This window comes from Zingiber officinale, chromosome 7A, assembly GCF_018446385.1.
Source record: "Zingiber officinale cultivar Zhangliang chromosome 7A, Zo_v1.1, whole genome shotgun sequence".
Lineage (NCBI taxonomy): Eukaryota > Viridiplantae > Streptophyta > Magnoliopsida > Zingiberales > Zingiberaceae > Zingiber > Zingiber officinale.
In genome coordinates, this window is record NC_055998.1 from 32,341,784 (window position 1) to 32,358,256 (window position 16,473).

The following is a 16,473-nucleotide window of genomic DNA, read 5'->3' on the forward strand; positions in this document are numbered from 1 at the left end:
AATCAAAGAAATAAATACTAAGTATATGTGCTTGTTATTATATCATGATTAAGAGTACACACTTCCATAATAACAGAGGTATTGTTCTTTTATATAGTCAGTTTGAAAAGATACTACTTCAATTGGTCTTGCTCAATACACTCATAGTGTACTAGTGTAATTTATTAGTCAAGATAAATTAATACCTAATTACACTACAACCACTCCAATGGTTTGTCTCATTTCATCTTGGTTGTGAGCAACTGTTTATAATTTATAAGGATCTGATAACATGATCTTCTGTGCGTCTCCTCACACCATGTTATCTATAATATAAATTAAATGGACAAACTATACTTAGCATAAATGTAGGCATTTGACCAATGTGATTCTTATATGTTTATACAAAAAGATAGACTTTTAGTATACACTCTAACAATCTACCACTTATACTAAAAGACTATGCTGCCATATACCCTGCCATACATCTTATTCCCAACCCTTCAACATGCCCATCAAAAGCTCTTGCCTTAAGGGCCTTAGTGAAAGGATCTCCTAGGTTATCATCTGATGCAATCTAGGCGGCAACAACTTTTCCTCGTTATACGTTGTCTCGTATTGGGTGGTTCTTGTGCTCTATGTGTTTACTTGCCTTATGGGCTCGTGGTTTCTTCGAGTTTGCTACTGCACCACTTATTATCACAATACACTGTAATAAATTTTGGGCAAATCAGGAATCACATCTAAGTCCATCATGAAGTTTCTGAGCCATACAATTTCTATGGTTGCCTCAGAGGCTGCCACATACTCAACTTCCATGGTGGAGTCCGAAAAGTGGTTAGCAATTCGAGCCGCAAAATAACTTTTTATGTTGCGGAAACCCCGAAGATAGCCACGGATCTGTGCAAAGATAAATAAACATTGTACATGTACATGTTTATCTACACTAGATCTACCTTAGATCTACATGAAAAATAAGTATACCCTTGTAGTGATGCCCTTCGTTTATCCCGCTCGCCCAAACGGTTGCCGGATCTCATAGAGTGTCAAGTGTACACTCCTCTACACATATCCACACGGACAAAAGGTGGAGAGAACCACTTAGAGTGTGCTAGCACCCTTGAGAGGTCTCGGCAATGGAGGAGAGGGAGAATAGAGAAGAGAGGAAGAAGAAGAAGGGAGAATCAATTAGCACACGATTGCACTTACATCCCACATAATGTGGCCGACCACTTATTAGAGGTTTTAAACCTCCATGTAATTCCAAGAGTCATAGCATTTGGTCTTCCACATGAGGTGGCACACAATGATGTAGCCTTGATGATGTGGAACACCATCATTGGACGGCCCATGCCAAGTCAACATGACGTGGCATTTGGTCAAGTCAAACTTGACCCTTCATCTTCCCTCTCAAGTCAAGTCAAACTTGACCTCTTATCTCCCATGGTTGATCAAATCTAACCTTTGACTCAAATCAATTTAGTTTAATGAATCTCTATTCATTGGTTTAAATTGACTCAATGAATCATAGTCTAAACTAGACTCATTTGACACATGAATCAAATTGAGTCCAACTCAATTAGTCTAATTAGGATTACTTTTAATCCAACTTGGTTCATCACATGAACATAATCCTCTTGGTCCAACATATGAACCTAATCTCCATCTAACTGCCCTTTGTGTGTGACCCTATAGGTTCTTGTAACGTTGGCAATGCTCCTAAACCCATTTAGAAACATAAGCAATGAGCGGTATCTAGCAACACATCATTCCTACCTAAGTTACAAGAATGTTGAGATCCAACATCACCATTATGACTACTAATTGTGACTCTAACAATATGTGACAATGTCCTTTTATCCTAGACATCTAGATTGATCAATTGAGGCATAGACCGTGTCATCCTCTAATCAATCTATGTCTTGAACTCCAAGTAGACTCACTATAATCAAATGAGCTCAATATCTCATATTGACTCATTTGGGCATGACCATGCACTTAGTGGTCTCACTCTATCAAGAATCATGATGTTACTCCCGTCATATAAGAGGGATAGATCCCATCTACATCACTCACATCCCTCCGCATAATTTGTTACATACCCAGTTGTCACCTTTATAGTCCACCCATTTACGGGTGACATTTGACAAAGCCAAAGTATGCAACTCCTTATATAGGGAACGATGGTGACTTTAGGTCCAAGGACTGATAGTCATACTAATAGTCACATGAGAAAGTATATGACACTCATATGACGATCCATGATACTTTCTCATTGCGGGTCATTCAGTATACATTCTCCAATGCATACCCATTAGTCAACTTGATATCTAATATCCATGACTTGTGAGATCAAGTCATCGAGTTGACCTACATCCTAGTCTCAACACATTAACATTGTCCCTGAATGTTAATACTTGATTAGGAATGATTAAGAGTAGTGCTCTCTATATCATCTCACTATCAATTCAACCAATCGATTGATATAGATAATAACCTTCCACTCAAGGACGCTATTATACTTAGTTATTTGGCACCAATACAAGTAAGTATAATAACCATAAGAAATACCTTTATAAATATAGGAATATGATATATCAAGTCCATACAACAATCATCACATGATCGGCTCTAGGGCTCTCACTAACAATCTCCCATTCGCCCTAGTGCCAATCAGTGTAGGCTCTAAGGCCCAATGACCTAGTGTGACCATCATGCTTTCTCTGTGCCAAAGCCTTAGTCAAGGGATCAGCGACGTTCGCCTTTCTGGGTACTTTGCAAATTTTCACATCCCCTCTATCGATGATCTCTCGAATGAGATAGAAGCGCAGTAGTATGTGTTTGGTCCGCTGGTGTGAGCGAGGTTCCTTAGCCTGCGCAATTGCTCTATTGTTGTCACAATAGAACTCTATAGGATCGGCTATGCTAGGAACCACCCCAAGCTCAATAATGAACTTGCGGATCCAAACTGCCTCATTTGCTGCTTCTGATGAAGCAATATACTCAGCCTTTATTGTAGAATCAGTAACTGTGTCCTACTTCGAACTCTTCCAGCTCACAGCACCACCATTCAAGCAAAACACGAACCCAGACTGCGATCTATAATCATCCTGGTCAGTTTGGAAGCTGACATCACTGTAACCCTTTACAGCTAGCTCGTCATCGCCTCCAAATATCAAGAAATATTCTTTAGTCCTTCTTAAGTACTTAAGAAAATTCTTGACCGCTATCCAATGACGCTCACCTGGATTTGACTGGTATCTGCTAATCATGCTCAAAGCATACGAAACATCAGGACGAGTACATAGCATGGCGTACATGATAGATCCTATGGCTGAAGTATAAGGGATCTTATCCATGCGGTCTCTCTTCTCTCTAGAAGAGGGACTTTGAGTCTTCGAAAGACTCACACCTTGTGACATCGGCAGAAATCCTTTCTTGGAATTCTGCATGGAAAACCGTAGTAATACCGTGTCAATATATGTACTTTGACTTAGGCCAAGCAATCTCTTAGATCTATCTCTATAGATCTTTATGCCTAGAATACAGGCTGCTTCACCTAAGTCCTTTATTGAGAAATAATTTCCCAGCCAAGTCTTTATAGACTGCAGCAAAGGGATGTCATTTCCAATGAGTAGTATGTCATCCACATACAATACAAAGAAGACAGCTGTGTTCCAAACAACCTTCTTGTAGACACAGGGTTCATCTTCATTCATGATGAAACCAAACTATTTGATCGCATCATCGAATCGAAGATTCTAGATCCGAGAAGCTTGCTTTAGTCCATAAATGGACTTATGCTGCTTGCATACTCTGCCAGTATGCAGTGGATCTACAAAACCCTCAGGTTGTGTCATGTACACATCCTCAAGCAAGTTTCCATTCAGAAACATGGTTTTGACATCCATCTGCCAGATCTCATAATCGTGGTATACTGCAATAGCAAGCATGATCCGAATGGACTTAAACATCGCTACTGGAGAAAAAGTTGCATCGTAGTCAATACCATGAATTTGCTTGAAACCTTTAGCTACCAAATGACCCTTATAAGTAATAAGTTCATCCATGTCAGTCTTTCTCTTAAAGACCCACTTACACCCAATGGGTTTGATGCCTTCAGGTGGATCAACTAAAGTCCATACTTGGTTGGTGTACATGGATTCCATCTCGGATCTCATGGCCTCTAGTCATTTCTCAAAATCTGGTCTCATCACAACTTCCTGATAGGAGGTTGGCTCATTCTCAACGAGCATAACTTCGTCATGGTCAGACAAGAGAAAAGAGTATCTCTTAGGCTAACGACGTATCATGTCAGACCAGCGAAGAGGTAGGTTTACTTGAACTGGTTGTTGTTGCTCAACTCCTTATGCAACAATCTCATCATCCACAACATTTGCGATTCCAGTTCAACTTCTATTAAGGCTTCAGTGCTATGGTCTATATCTTGAACTTCTTCAAGATTAAACGTACTCCCACTAGTTTTTTTAGAAACAAAGTTATTTTCTAGAAATACCCCAGTTTTAGCCACAAACACTTTATGGTGACTAGGAATGTAGAAGTAATATCCCTTCATTTCCTTGGGATATCCTATAAAATAACACTTATCAGATTTGGGTCCTAGTTTGTCCGAGACTTGACGTCGAACGTAAACCTCACAACCCCAAATCCTCATAAAAGACACCTGGGCATCTCTCCCAGTCCATATCCTATATGGTGTCTTTATTACAGCCTTAGATGGAACTCGGATGAGAATGAAGGCTGCTGTGTCTAGAGCATAGCCCCAAAGATACATAGGAAGATCTGTGTGACTCATCATAAACCGTACCATATCTAATAAGGTACGATTCCTCCTTTCGAATACATCATTCCACTGTGGTGTTCCAGGAGGAGTGAGTTGAGATAGAATCCCACACTCAGCTAGATAGTCATAAAACTCATGGCTAAGGTATTCACCACCTCGATCTGATCGAAGTACCTTAATACTCTTGCCAAGCTGGTTTTGTACTTCATTCTTGAATTCTTTAAACTTTTCAAAGGATTGTGACTTATGTGTCATCAGATACACATAACCATATCTACTGAAGTTATCAATAAATGTAATAAAGTACCTATAACCACCTCTGGGAGTGACATTAAAAGGGCCACATACGTCACTATGTATAAGTCCTAACAAGTCAGTTGCCCTTTCACTGTGTCCACTAAAGGAAGTCTTGGTCATTTTGCCCAGTAGGCATGACTCACATGTCTCATACGATTCAAAATCAAATGAGTCCAGCAAACCATCTTTATGGAGCTAGGATAGGCGATTCTTATTTATATGAACTAAGCGACAATGCCCGAGATATGTTCGGTTCATTTCATTTGACTTGAACCTTTTGGTACTTATGTTATAGATGGGGTTCTCTAAGTCTAGAATGTAGAGTCTGTTCATCAGAGGTGCACTACAATAGAACATATCATTTAAATAAACGGAACAACATTTGTTCTTTATTATAAATGAAAAACCTTTCTTGTCTAAACAAGAAATTGAAATGATGTTCTTTGTGAGAGCAGACACATAACAACATTAATCTAATTCTAGTACAAGCCCAGAGGGCAGAGATAGAAAGTAAGTTCCTACAACAACAGCAGCAACCCGTGCTCCATTTCCTACTCGTAGGTCCACCTCACCCTTCGTTATTGTCCTGTTATTTCTCAGTGCTTATACATTAGTACAAATGTGAGAAGCACAGATGGTATCTAATACCCACGATGAAGAAATAGAGAAATTGACTTCTATAACATATATACCAGAAGTAGAAATCTCATTTCTCTTCTTCTTAAGATTTTCCAGGTATCCTTTGCAGTTCCTCTTCCAGTGCCCGGTCTGATCGCAGTGGAAGCAGGTAGCATCCTTGGCAACCCCTCCTTTAGGTTTCATTACCTTGCCTTTGCCCTTGGCTTGGGACTTTCCCTTGCTTTTAGGCTTGTCCTTTCCTTTATGCTTTTGCACCATCAGAATGGAGTTGGGCTTTACCTTCTTAAGATTGAGCTCAGCAGTTCGCAACATGCTTAGCAACTCAGGCAGTGACTTATCAATTCGTTCATGTTGTAATTCATGACAAATTGACTGTAACTTTCTGGCAAGGATTGCAAGATCGAGTTAGTGGTCAGTTCTTGGCCAAGTGGAAATGCCAACCTGTGTAGGTTTTCTATGTACCCAATCATCTTGAGTACATATGGACCTACGGGAGTCCCATCTTGCATCTTGCACTTAAACAGTGCCTTAGAGATCTCGAATCTCTCGTGCCTTGCTTGTCCTTGATATAGTTGACGAAGATGTTCAACCATATCATAAGCAGTCATCAACTCGTGTTGCTTCTGAAGCTCAGAGTTCATGGTTGTGAGCATGAGGCATGACACATCTAATGCATCATCTTGATGCTTCTTATAAGCATCTCGGTTAGCTCGCGTGACAATGTCGGAGGTGCCTCCAGAATGGGCTGCTCCAGGACGTACAGTTTCCTTTCTTGTGTGAGAATGATTCTCAAATTCCTATACTAGTCTAGGAAATTAGCTCCATTGAGCTTATCCTTGTCAAGGATAGAACGCAGGGAGAAAGTGTTCGTGTTTGTCGACATGGCAATCTACAACATAAATAAAGCAGAGAGTAAATATCATATTCCACTAATCATTTAATTAGGCATTTAACTAAATGATGCTCCCACTGAATTATAGGACTTTTGTAGAATCAAGTCATGGATGTGGTCAAACCACACTACTAGATTCATACCAATTAGCTATAATTCTCGTGGGATAAGATCCACATCATACTACACTTTGAGTTAGCTTTGGCTAAATCACCCAAGACTTAGTACGATCGGTAGATAACTAATTATCAATTACATCTCTATGCAATTCTTGTTTATCCAACCATTGGAAGATGCCTATAGTTTTACCTGATCCAATTGAGTTAACTAGTTATACTCAATCTAATTGAGTTTGTCTTCACCCAAGCTTTGATAGGCGGGACTAAGATTATCCCTCCGCACCCTACCAAGATAATATGCATTGCTCTGCTTTGGCAGATTCAACGGCAACAAATGATCGAGGTAGTGATGGGTATCAAAACTTGGTAGGAATTTCGAGTTGACTTGATTAAGATCGAATCTAATCATGAATGTGTATAATATACACATTAAGGCACTAATTACCCTACATTAGCATGCATCACATACACACAAGAAAATTAAATTGTGATGAGGTCATGGCCTTACTACGATCTTCTCAAGCCAATGAGAAGATCGGACGGTCGACCTAGGGATAATGGCTTCTTCAAGCGCTTCCTTTGACCACCATGTGTTGACAGCATCCTGCTCGTAACTCCTTCTTGAGTGGATCTTCCACCGCTTCATTTTGTACATTACAAATATGAAACTTGAGTTACATTTAAGTCTAAAGTCTATTTACAATAGGAACATAAATAAAGGAGGCACGATGCGCAAGTCGCATATTATATACAACACGCACAACATTAAAATGGCGCGCTGGCCATATTATGAATTACAACACAATTTAAACCAATCAAATTGGGGTTTTGGGCCATGACCATCACAATATCATACATAATTCTAAATTATATATTTTACATAAATTTCTATAATGTTACTACTGTTTTTATCAATTTTAAGAGTCACAACTCTGCGGCAGTCCGGTTTAGCGATTTTCGGGCGCGATTGCGAGACAATGCCCCTTGCGGGGTTAGGGGCAGTGCCCCTTCTCACGAAATGAATATCACGAGTGTCCCATCTTGATCTAATAGTGCCTTAAGTCGCTGTCCTAAAACAAAATAATTTTGTTTGGGCGAGACCTTGCCGTTTCGGAAGGTTTTTCTCAGTATTTGAAGCCTATAAGTGTCCAAGCACTTGTTGCTTCGCTTCTACGAGAAAAATACTTACAAAATCCATAAAAATATAAAAATTACAGAAAATTACAGATCTGAAACTTTTTCATAAAAACAAATACAAGCATGTACATGCTTCGCACGTGGCTCTAATACCACTGTTAGCAATTCGAGCCACAAAAACCGCTTTTTGCGTTGCGGAAACCCCGAAGCTAGCCACGGATCCATGCGAAGATAAATAAAAATTGTACATGTACATGTTTATCTACACTAGATCTACCTTATATCTACATGAAAAAGAAGTATACCCTTGTAGCGAAGCCCTTTGCTTATCCCGCTCATCCAAACGGTTGTCGGATCTCGTAGAGTGTCAAGTGTACACTCCTCTACATGTATCCACACGGAAAAAAGGTGGAGATAACCACTTAGAGTGTGCTAGCACCCTTGAGAGGTCTCGGCAATGGAGGAGAGGGAGAATAGAGAAGAGAGGAAGAAGAAGGGAGAATCAATTAGCACACAATTGCACTTACACCCCACATCATGTGGTCGGCCACTTATTAGAGGTTTTAAACCTCCATGTAATACCAAGAGTCATGGCTCTTGGTCTTCCTCATGAGGTGGCACACAATGATGTATCCTTGATGATGTGGAACACCATCATTGGCCGGCCCATGCCAAGTCACCATGACATGGCATTTGGTCAAGTCAAACTTGACCCTTCATCTTCCCTCTCAAGTCAAGTCAAACTTGACCTCTTATCTCCCATGGTTGATCAAATCTAACCTTTGACTCAAATCAATTTAATTTAATGAATCTCTATTCATTGGTTTAAATTGACTCAATGAATCATAGTCTAAACTAGACTCATTTGACACATGAATCAAATTGAGTCCAACTCAATTAGTCTAATTTGGATTACTCTTAATCCAACTTGGTTCATCACATGAACCTAATACTCTTGGTCCATCATATGAACCTAATCTCCATCTAACTGCCCTTTGTGTGTGACCCTATAGGTTCTTGTAACGTTGACAATGCTCCTAAACCCATTTAGAAACATAAGCAATGAGCGATATCCAGCAACACATCATTACTCCCCAAGTTACAAGAATGTTGAGATCCAACATCACCATTGTGACTACTAACTATGACTCTCATAATATGTGATAATGTCCTTCTATCCTAGACATCTAGATTGATCAATTTAGGCATAGACCGTGTCATCCTCTAATCAATCTATGTCTTGAACTCCAAGTAGACTCACTATAATCAAATGAGCTCTGTATCTCATATTGACTCATTTGGGAATAGACATGCACTTAGTGGTCTCACTCTATCAAGAATCAAGATGTCACTCCCGTCATATAGGAGGGATAGATCCTATCTACATCACTCACATCCCTCCGCATAATTTGTTACATACCCAGTAGTCACCTTTATAGTCCACCCATTTATGGGTGATATTTGACGAAGCCAAAGTATGCAACTCCTTATATAGGGAACCATGGTGACTTCAGGTCCAAGGACTGATAGTCATACTAATAGTCACATGAGAAAGTATATGACACTCATATAACGATCCATGATACTTTTTCATAGCGGGTCATTCAGTATATATTCTCCAATATATACCCATGTGTCAACTTGATATCTAATATCCATGACTTGTGAGATCAAGTCATCGAGTTGACCTACATGCTAGTCTCAGCGCATTAACATTGTCCCTGAATGTTAATACTTGACTAGGAATGATTAAGAGTAGTGTTCTCTATATATTATCTCACAATCAATTCAACTAATCGATTGATATAGATAAGAACCTTCCACTCAATGATGCTATTATACTTAGTTATTGGCACCAATACAAGTATGTATAATAACCATAAGAAATTCCTTTATAAATATAGGAATATGATACATCGAGTCCATACAACAATCATCACATTCCCTGTCTTGGCTTATCACTAACAAAAGTATCTATGCTTATCACTCCTCCATTGTTATGGCTTTACCTCCTAAAGGAAACACAAAACACCGAGGTCGACTTACTATTGTCCCTATCTGATTGGAAGTCAAAATCCATGTAACCCACAGGGATCAAATCATCTACTTAGTAAACCAGCATGTAATCTCTATGTTTTACGGCAGTCTAATATCCCTGTCTTGGATTACTTTGATATCTTCTAACCATGCCCATGACAAAATAGATATCTCATCTCGTGCATAACATAGCATATATTAGACTTCCTACAGCTAAAGCATAAGGAACTGCCTTCATATCTTCTATCTCTTTTGATGTCTTCGGAGACATCTCTTTAGATAAAGATACTCCATGCCTAAAAGGTAGAAAACCTTTCTTAGAGTCTTGTATGCTAAAAGGAGAGCTAGAATCGTATCGATATATGAAGCTTGGTATAAGCACAACATTCTTTTCTTGTGATCCCTTATTACCTTGACCCGAGAATATGTGCGCATTCTCCCAAATCCTTCATATCGAATTGCTTGGACAACCATACCCTTACTTCCGACAACACTTTGAAATTGTCTCCAACTAACAAAATGTCATCTACGTATAGTACAAGAAATACCACCACGTTTCCATCACACTTCTTCTTTTACACAAGACTCATCCGGACACTGAATAAATCCATAGGTCTAGATTACTTCATTAAACCGGATGTTCCAAGACCTTGAAGCTTTGCTTCAGTCCATAATAGACCGATTGAGCTTACATACTAGATGCTCTTTGCCCTTTGTAATGAACCCCTCTGGTTGCTTCATATGGATGCTTTCTTTAAGACTTCGATTAAGGAAAGTTGTCTTGACATCCCCTTGCCAAATCTCATAATCCATATGAGCAGCAAAAGATAAAAGAATCTGGATAGACTTAAGCATTGCTACCGGTGAAAAGGTTTCCTCATAATTGATACCCTTTTTCAACAAGCCTTGCTTTGAAAGTTTCCACATTCCCGTCTATCCCTCTTTTTCTATTGTTGACTTATTTACACCCAATGACTTTTACACCATTTGGTGATTCTACAAGCTCCCAGACTTTATTACAATACATAGATTCTATTTCTGTATTCATTGCTCTTTGCCAAGATGCTGCATCTTTATCTTGGAGCGCTTCGTCATATGTCTGGGGATCAGGTTCATGTTCACCAGGGATCAAGTCCAAAGACTATCCCAAAATATGAATCTTTCAGGTTGCCTAACAACCCTCCCACTACGATGAGACACTGTCTGTAATTGTGCATCATTTGTGACACGTGTTACAGTTTTTATGGTATCACATCTTGTACAGTTGGTACTAGTTTAAACGTGTCTTCTCTAATTTCTTTAAGAATAATTTTACTCATGGGCTTGTGGTTTACAACATAGTCCTCTTCTAAAAATCGGGCATTGGTGCCAATAATGACCTTCTGATTTTTAGGACTATAAAACTTTCTTTCGTTTCTCTAGGATAACCCACAAACAAGTGAACTCCTATTCAGTGTCTCCCTTCAGCATATATGCTGGACTACCCCAAATCCGAATATGCTTCAGACTATGCTTATGCCCATTCTATAATTCTATGGGAGTATAGGGTTCTGACTTAGAAGGTACTATGTTCACTTCCGTTTCCAGAATATATCCTCAAAACAAATTTGGTAATTCTGAATAACTTATCATTGATCTAACTATTTCTAAAAGAGTCCTATTCCTTCGTTCTACCACACTATTCTATTGGGGTGTACCAGGTGCAGTCAGTTGGGATTGAATCCCGACTTCTGATAAGTGACTCCTGAACTCTCCTAAGAGGTACTCGCCACTACGATCTCACCGTAGTGTCTTAATACTTTTACCATGACATTTCTCCACATCATCCTTGTACTCTTTGAACTTATCAAAGCACTCAGACTTGCGGCACATCAAGTAAATGCACCAGTATCTCGAATAGTCGTCTATAAAAGAGATAAAATATTCGAAACCTCCTCTTTCCTAGATAGTCATAGGTCAATACAAATCAAAATAATTCGAACACATCTTTGGCTCTATACCCTTAGTCTTAAAAAGCCTCTTGGTCATTTTTCCTTCCAAGTAAGACTCGCATGTTGGAAAGTTTTCCACCACTAATGAACCCAAAAGTTCATCAGCTATTATTCTTTGAATCCTACTCAAGTTAATATGACCTAACCTTAGTTGCCAAAGATATGATTGGTTCATTTCCGAAGGTTGCTTTCTCTTATTAGAGTTAGAAGATGTGTTATTAATTTCTATTTGTTGCATCATTGGAGTTTTTAGATTTAGAATATATAAATTTTCAACCAACGTACCAGAACAGATAACTTCCCTATTTTTCTTGATAACAACTTTGTTATCAAAAGAGACATAATATCAAGTTCTTTGAATAATTTAGAAACTAAAATCAAGTTCTTTCTAAACTTGGTACGTAAAGATAATTTCTCAAAATCCATGTTTTATTCCTATCAGAGGATAAACATCTTCCACTGCAACAGCTGCTACTTTTGCAGCAATGCCCATGTAGGCGGTGATTTCCCCTTCATATAGTTGTCGGGTTTCCTGGAACCCCTATAATTAATTGCAAACATGATCGGTGGCTCCCGTATCTACACACCATGTACCAATAGATAACACCACTAAATAAATTTCAACAAATAATGAATAAAATACACCTTTATTGTTCTCAGTTCTGAGAGGACAGTCCACCTTAGTGTCCAAGTTTTGTTTCCAATCATTATAATTGGGACTACTAAGTTTATTCTTTAGTATAACAGCTAGGGAATTGAAAAATATTTGAAATCCTGAGAATCACAAAAATATTTGGTCAAGACCAACACCTCAAAATCTCTGTGAATTTTGTATGCCACGTTAGTGTGGGCATATGCAAATTCAAACATTTGTAAGAGGAGAGTCTTACCCATTAATTATCTTGTCAACCTTAAATTACCTCAAACACCATGAATTTTGTATGCCACATTAGTGTGGACGTAAACAAATTCAATTGTTTGTAAGAGGAGGTTTTACCCATTTTATTTTGTCAACCTAACTTTATGACAAATAAAATTACCTCAAACACCATGAATTTTGTATGCCACGTTAGTATGGATGTATACTAATTCAGACATTTGTAAGAGGAGGTTTTACCTAGCTTTATGACAAATTAATAGTTGGTATTCCTTTGGTCACACAAATAAGAGTAGTGAGTATGTTGGGGAGGATACTATTAAATGCGCCTAAGTGTATACCATTACTTGATACTTAGTCCATTAAATAGGATTGTGCCCCTTCAGTTGGAGAAGATTACACGCTCCTAAATAATTTCCTATAACCATCCATAAAGGATGTTTGATCTAGTGATCCACAAACAAACTCATCCATTGTGGAGGGAGGCACTCAGAGTCAACACGCAAGTTTGTTGCATCACTTACAAACCAGTAATGCAGACCGTGGAATTTATTTACTAATCCCTATCTCATTGTAACGACCACCCTTCTTATCTATACTACTACTCTCTAAGGGCGACCGTTACTTATCTATTACTCTACTTACTAGTGTTACTTATGATATTATTAGCAACACTTAAATTTATCACGGCCCCAGAGAAGTTCCTACCGAAAAATTTCGGCAGAATCTCCCCTGTACCGGTGACAATAATCATCAATAAATGCAAAATAAACCATCAGTCACATGCGACTGTTATATATATTTCACAACCACGCAGTAATAAGACACAACAACTTAAAAAAAACAATTCTAGCAATAGCAAATGAATAAAGCTCCAATAGTGGGAAACAACCAAACTAACAATGCGGAATAGACTCAATTAGCAACATAAGAAAAAGGAAACAACTCTTTAACAATCTCAACTTCTCTAATAACATTAAAGAAGGACTCTAAACAACTTCTTAGACAAGTTCCGAGGCTTCCATAGTTCAACATCACACACATCCATCACGCATCCTCCTTGTCGCCTTCCACTTTATACTTTAGCTTTTCCTTTATCTGCAGTAGGAGGAAAATAAATCTATAAGCGAAATGCTTAGTAAGTACTAAACTATCTCACAAAAACTCGAACGTGCATAAGATACAAAGGATGCTAAAACTGAAATGCTAAAAAGAAAAGCTACACATGCTCATCTAATAACAAAGCACTAAAAAATCTGCATACTCATGATATACAAGAATAAATCTGCATGCTGGAAATAAAGCTAATCATGCTCAATAAAGTCATAAGGAAAGTAAATGAAAACCAATACTGTATGCTTAGAATTATAAGAGCTAAACTTTGCTGGTTCTAAACATAGGTGATACTTGTTTCATTTACTTATAGCCTTATACTTGAAATTAGTATTTAACTTTCTCCTTCTCTTTCTTGGGCCCAGGCTTAGTACCAAATGCGTGCTCTCTAATAGAGATTGAGGTAACGAGCCTCCAGTCCTATGAGGGTAAAGACCTTGGTCTTACCAGGGCCAAGAACTTGGAATTGGTCACCTGGATTTGTTTAACGACAACCTTGGAAGTCGGGTACTAGCCTCTTACTTTAAATTACTTGTTATCTTTTCTAACTAGACCTTGGTCTTTTCTCTACTCATAACTTCTCATAATCCCCTAATAGAGCTTACTAGAACACTGTAAGTATATCTAACAAGTAGAGAATTTCCACTAACTGAGCGTGCTATAAAAATAAAGCAAAACCAATCAAACTACAAGATAAGCTTAATAGCTGTTCATGTTCAAGAAAACCAAGAAACTAACACTACACACTTTAAATAAAGGTTGTTCTTGCCTTTTTGAGTAGCAAGGAAATTGCTAAACCCATTCTAACTAAATAAAGGGCTATTCTTGCCCTTTGAGTAGCAAGGAAAATGCTATGAAAATCCGAACCAAGGAAACAATGAAACACTTGCTGCCCTTTAAACTTCAAGTTATCCTAATGCTGTAAGAAAACAATGATACACTAGTTGTACGGAAAATATGAAGCATGGAAACAAAGCCATTAAAATCCGGACTGCAACAAGCTCCAGGGGGGTTGTTCTAAGCCCTAATAAAGTTGTTCGTGGTTACAGAAATGCAAATAAAATTGGGATTCTAATTAAGGTAACAAAGAAATCTAAGTTTAGTATGCTAACTTCAAGGGATGTTCTTTTCATTGCGGCAAGGAGAAAAACAGTAAGAGCTATAAATCTACAGTATTTCATACTCTAATAATTCAACAAAAGGTCTATTACTGATATGGACCCAAAACGTGCTTGTTCTTCTTGTTATGTTCCATGGCACAGACCAACCAGTAAATTACTACTGTACAGAAAAACTGAGGCAAGGAAAACAAGGCACACTAGCTGTTCAAACTAAAAATCTGTTGAACTAAAACCGCTTGCAAACATGTTCACAACATAAGGCAACAGAAATATTCAATTTTTTTGTTTAAACACTGACTCACTTCAACAATCATCTTAAAACAACAAGATGGGTATATGGCCACAACAAGATCTACACTAAATTACTAAGGTCACAGGCACAACTTGAAATAATAGGAGCAATCAAATCCCGAAAACTTCTCTAGGGTTTTCAACAAGCTCTGAAGGAAACTACTCTACACTGAGTTATTTTCTCTCTTTGTGATTCACGGCAGAGGCCCTAAACCAACAACCATCACAAGAAAAATTTGAAAACAAAGGGGATAGGAATTTGGAACTATCCTACTGCAGGTGAGTAGCGACTTTGTTGGGTTTTTCGGGCCACGAAAATCATTTTTTCGCGTCGCGAAAACCCCGAAACTCCACCACCGGACCCGTGCGAAGAATAAACCTTTCGAAAAACTATGAGTACGAGTTTCTAAACCTCGATCTACAGTAGATCTACAAAGGAGAAGGAATATACCCTTTATGCGAAGCTCTTCGCAATCCCGCTTGTCCTCGGTTCGCCTGATCTCGAAAGTGTCAAAGTAGACACTTCTCTAGGTGTATCCACACAAGCAAGAGATGGAGAAAAATCTCTAAGGATGTGCTAGCAACCTTAGAGATCAGTAATGGAGGAGAGGGAGAGCAAGAAGAAAGCTAGAGAAGAAGAAGATGGGAGTTACCACAAAAAATGAAACTCTCCACATGAAAAATCAAAGTGGCCGGCCACTTTAGTGGAGGTTGTAACCTCCATGGGATACCAAGAGTCACAACTCTTGGTAACTCCCATGAGATGGAATCTCACTTAAGTAACCATGATGATGTGGAGCATCATCATTGGCCCACTCAATGCCAACTCACCAATGAGGTGGCATAAAGTCAAGTCAAACTTGACTCTTCATCTTCCTCTCAAGTCAAGTCAAACTTGACCACTTCTCTTCCATGGTTGATCAAATCTAACCATTGGTTCAAGTCAATTTTAATTTAATGAATCTCTATTCATTGAATTAAATTGATTCAATGAGTCTAAGTCCAAATTAGACTCACTTAACACATGAACCAAATTGAGTCCAACTCAATTAGCATAATTTGGATTACTCTTAATCCAATTTGGTTCATCACATGAACCTAATCCTTTAGGTTCATCAAATGAACCTAATCTCCATCTAATTTCACTTAGTGTGTGACCCTATAGGTTCTTGTAAC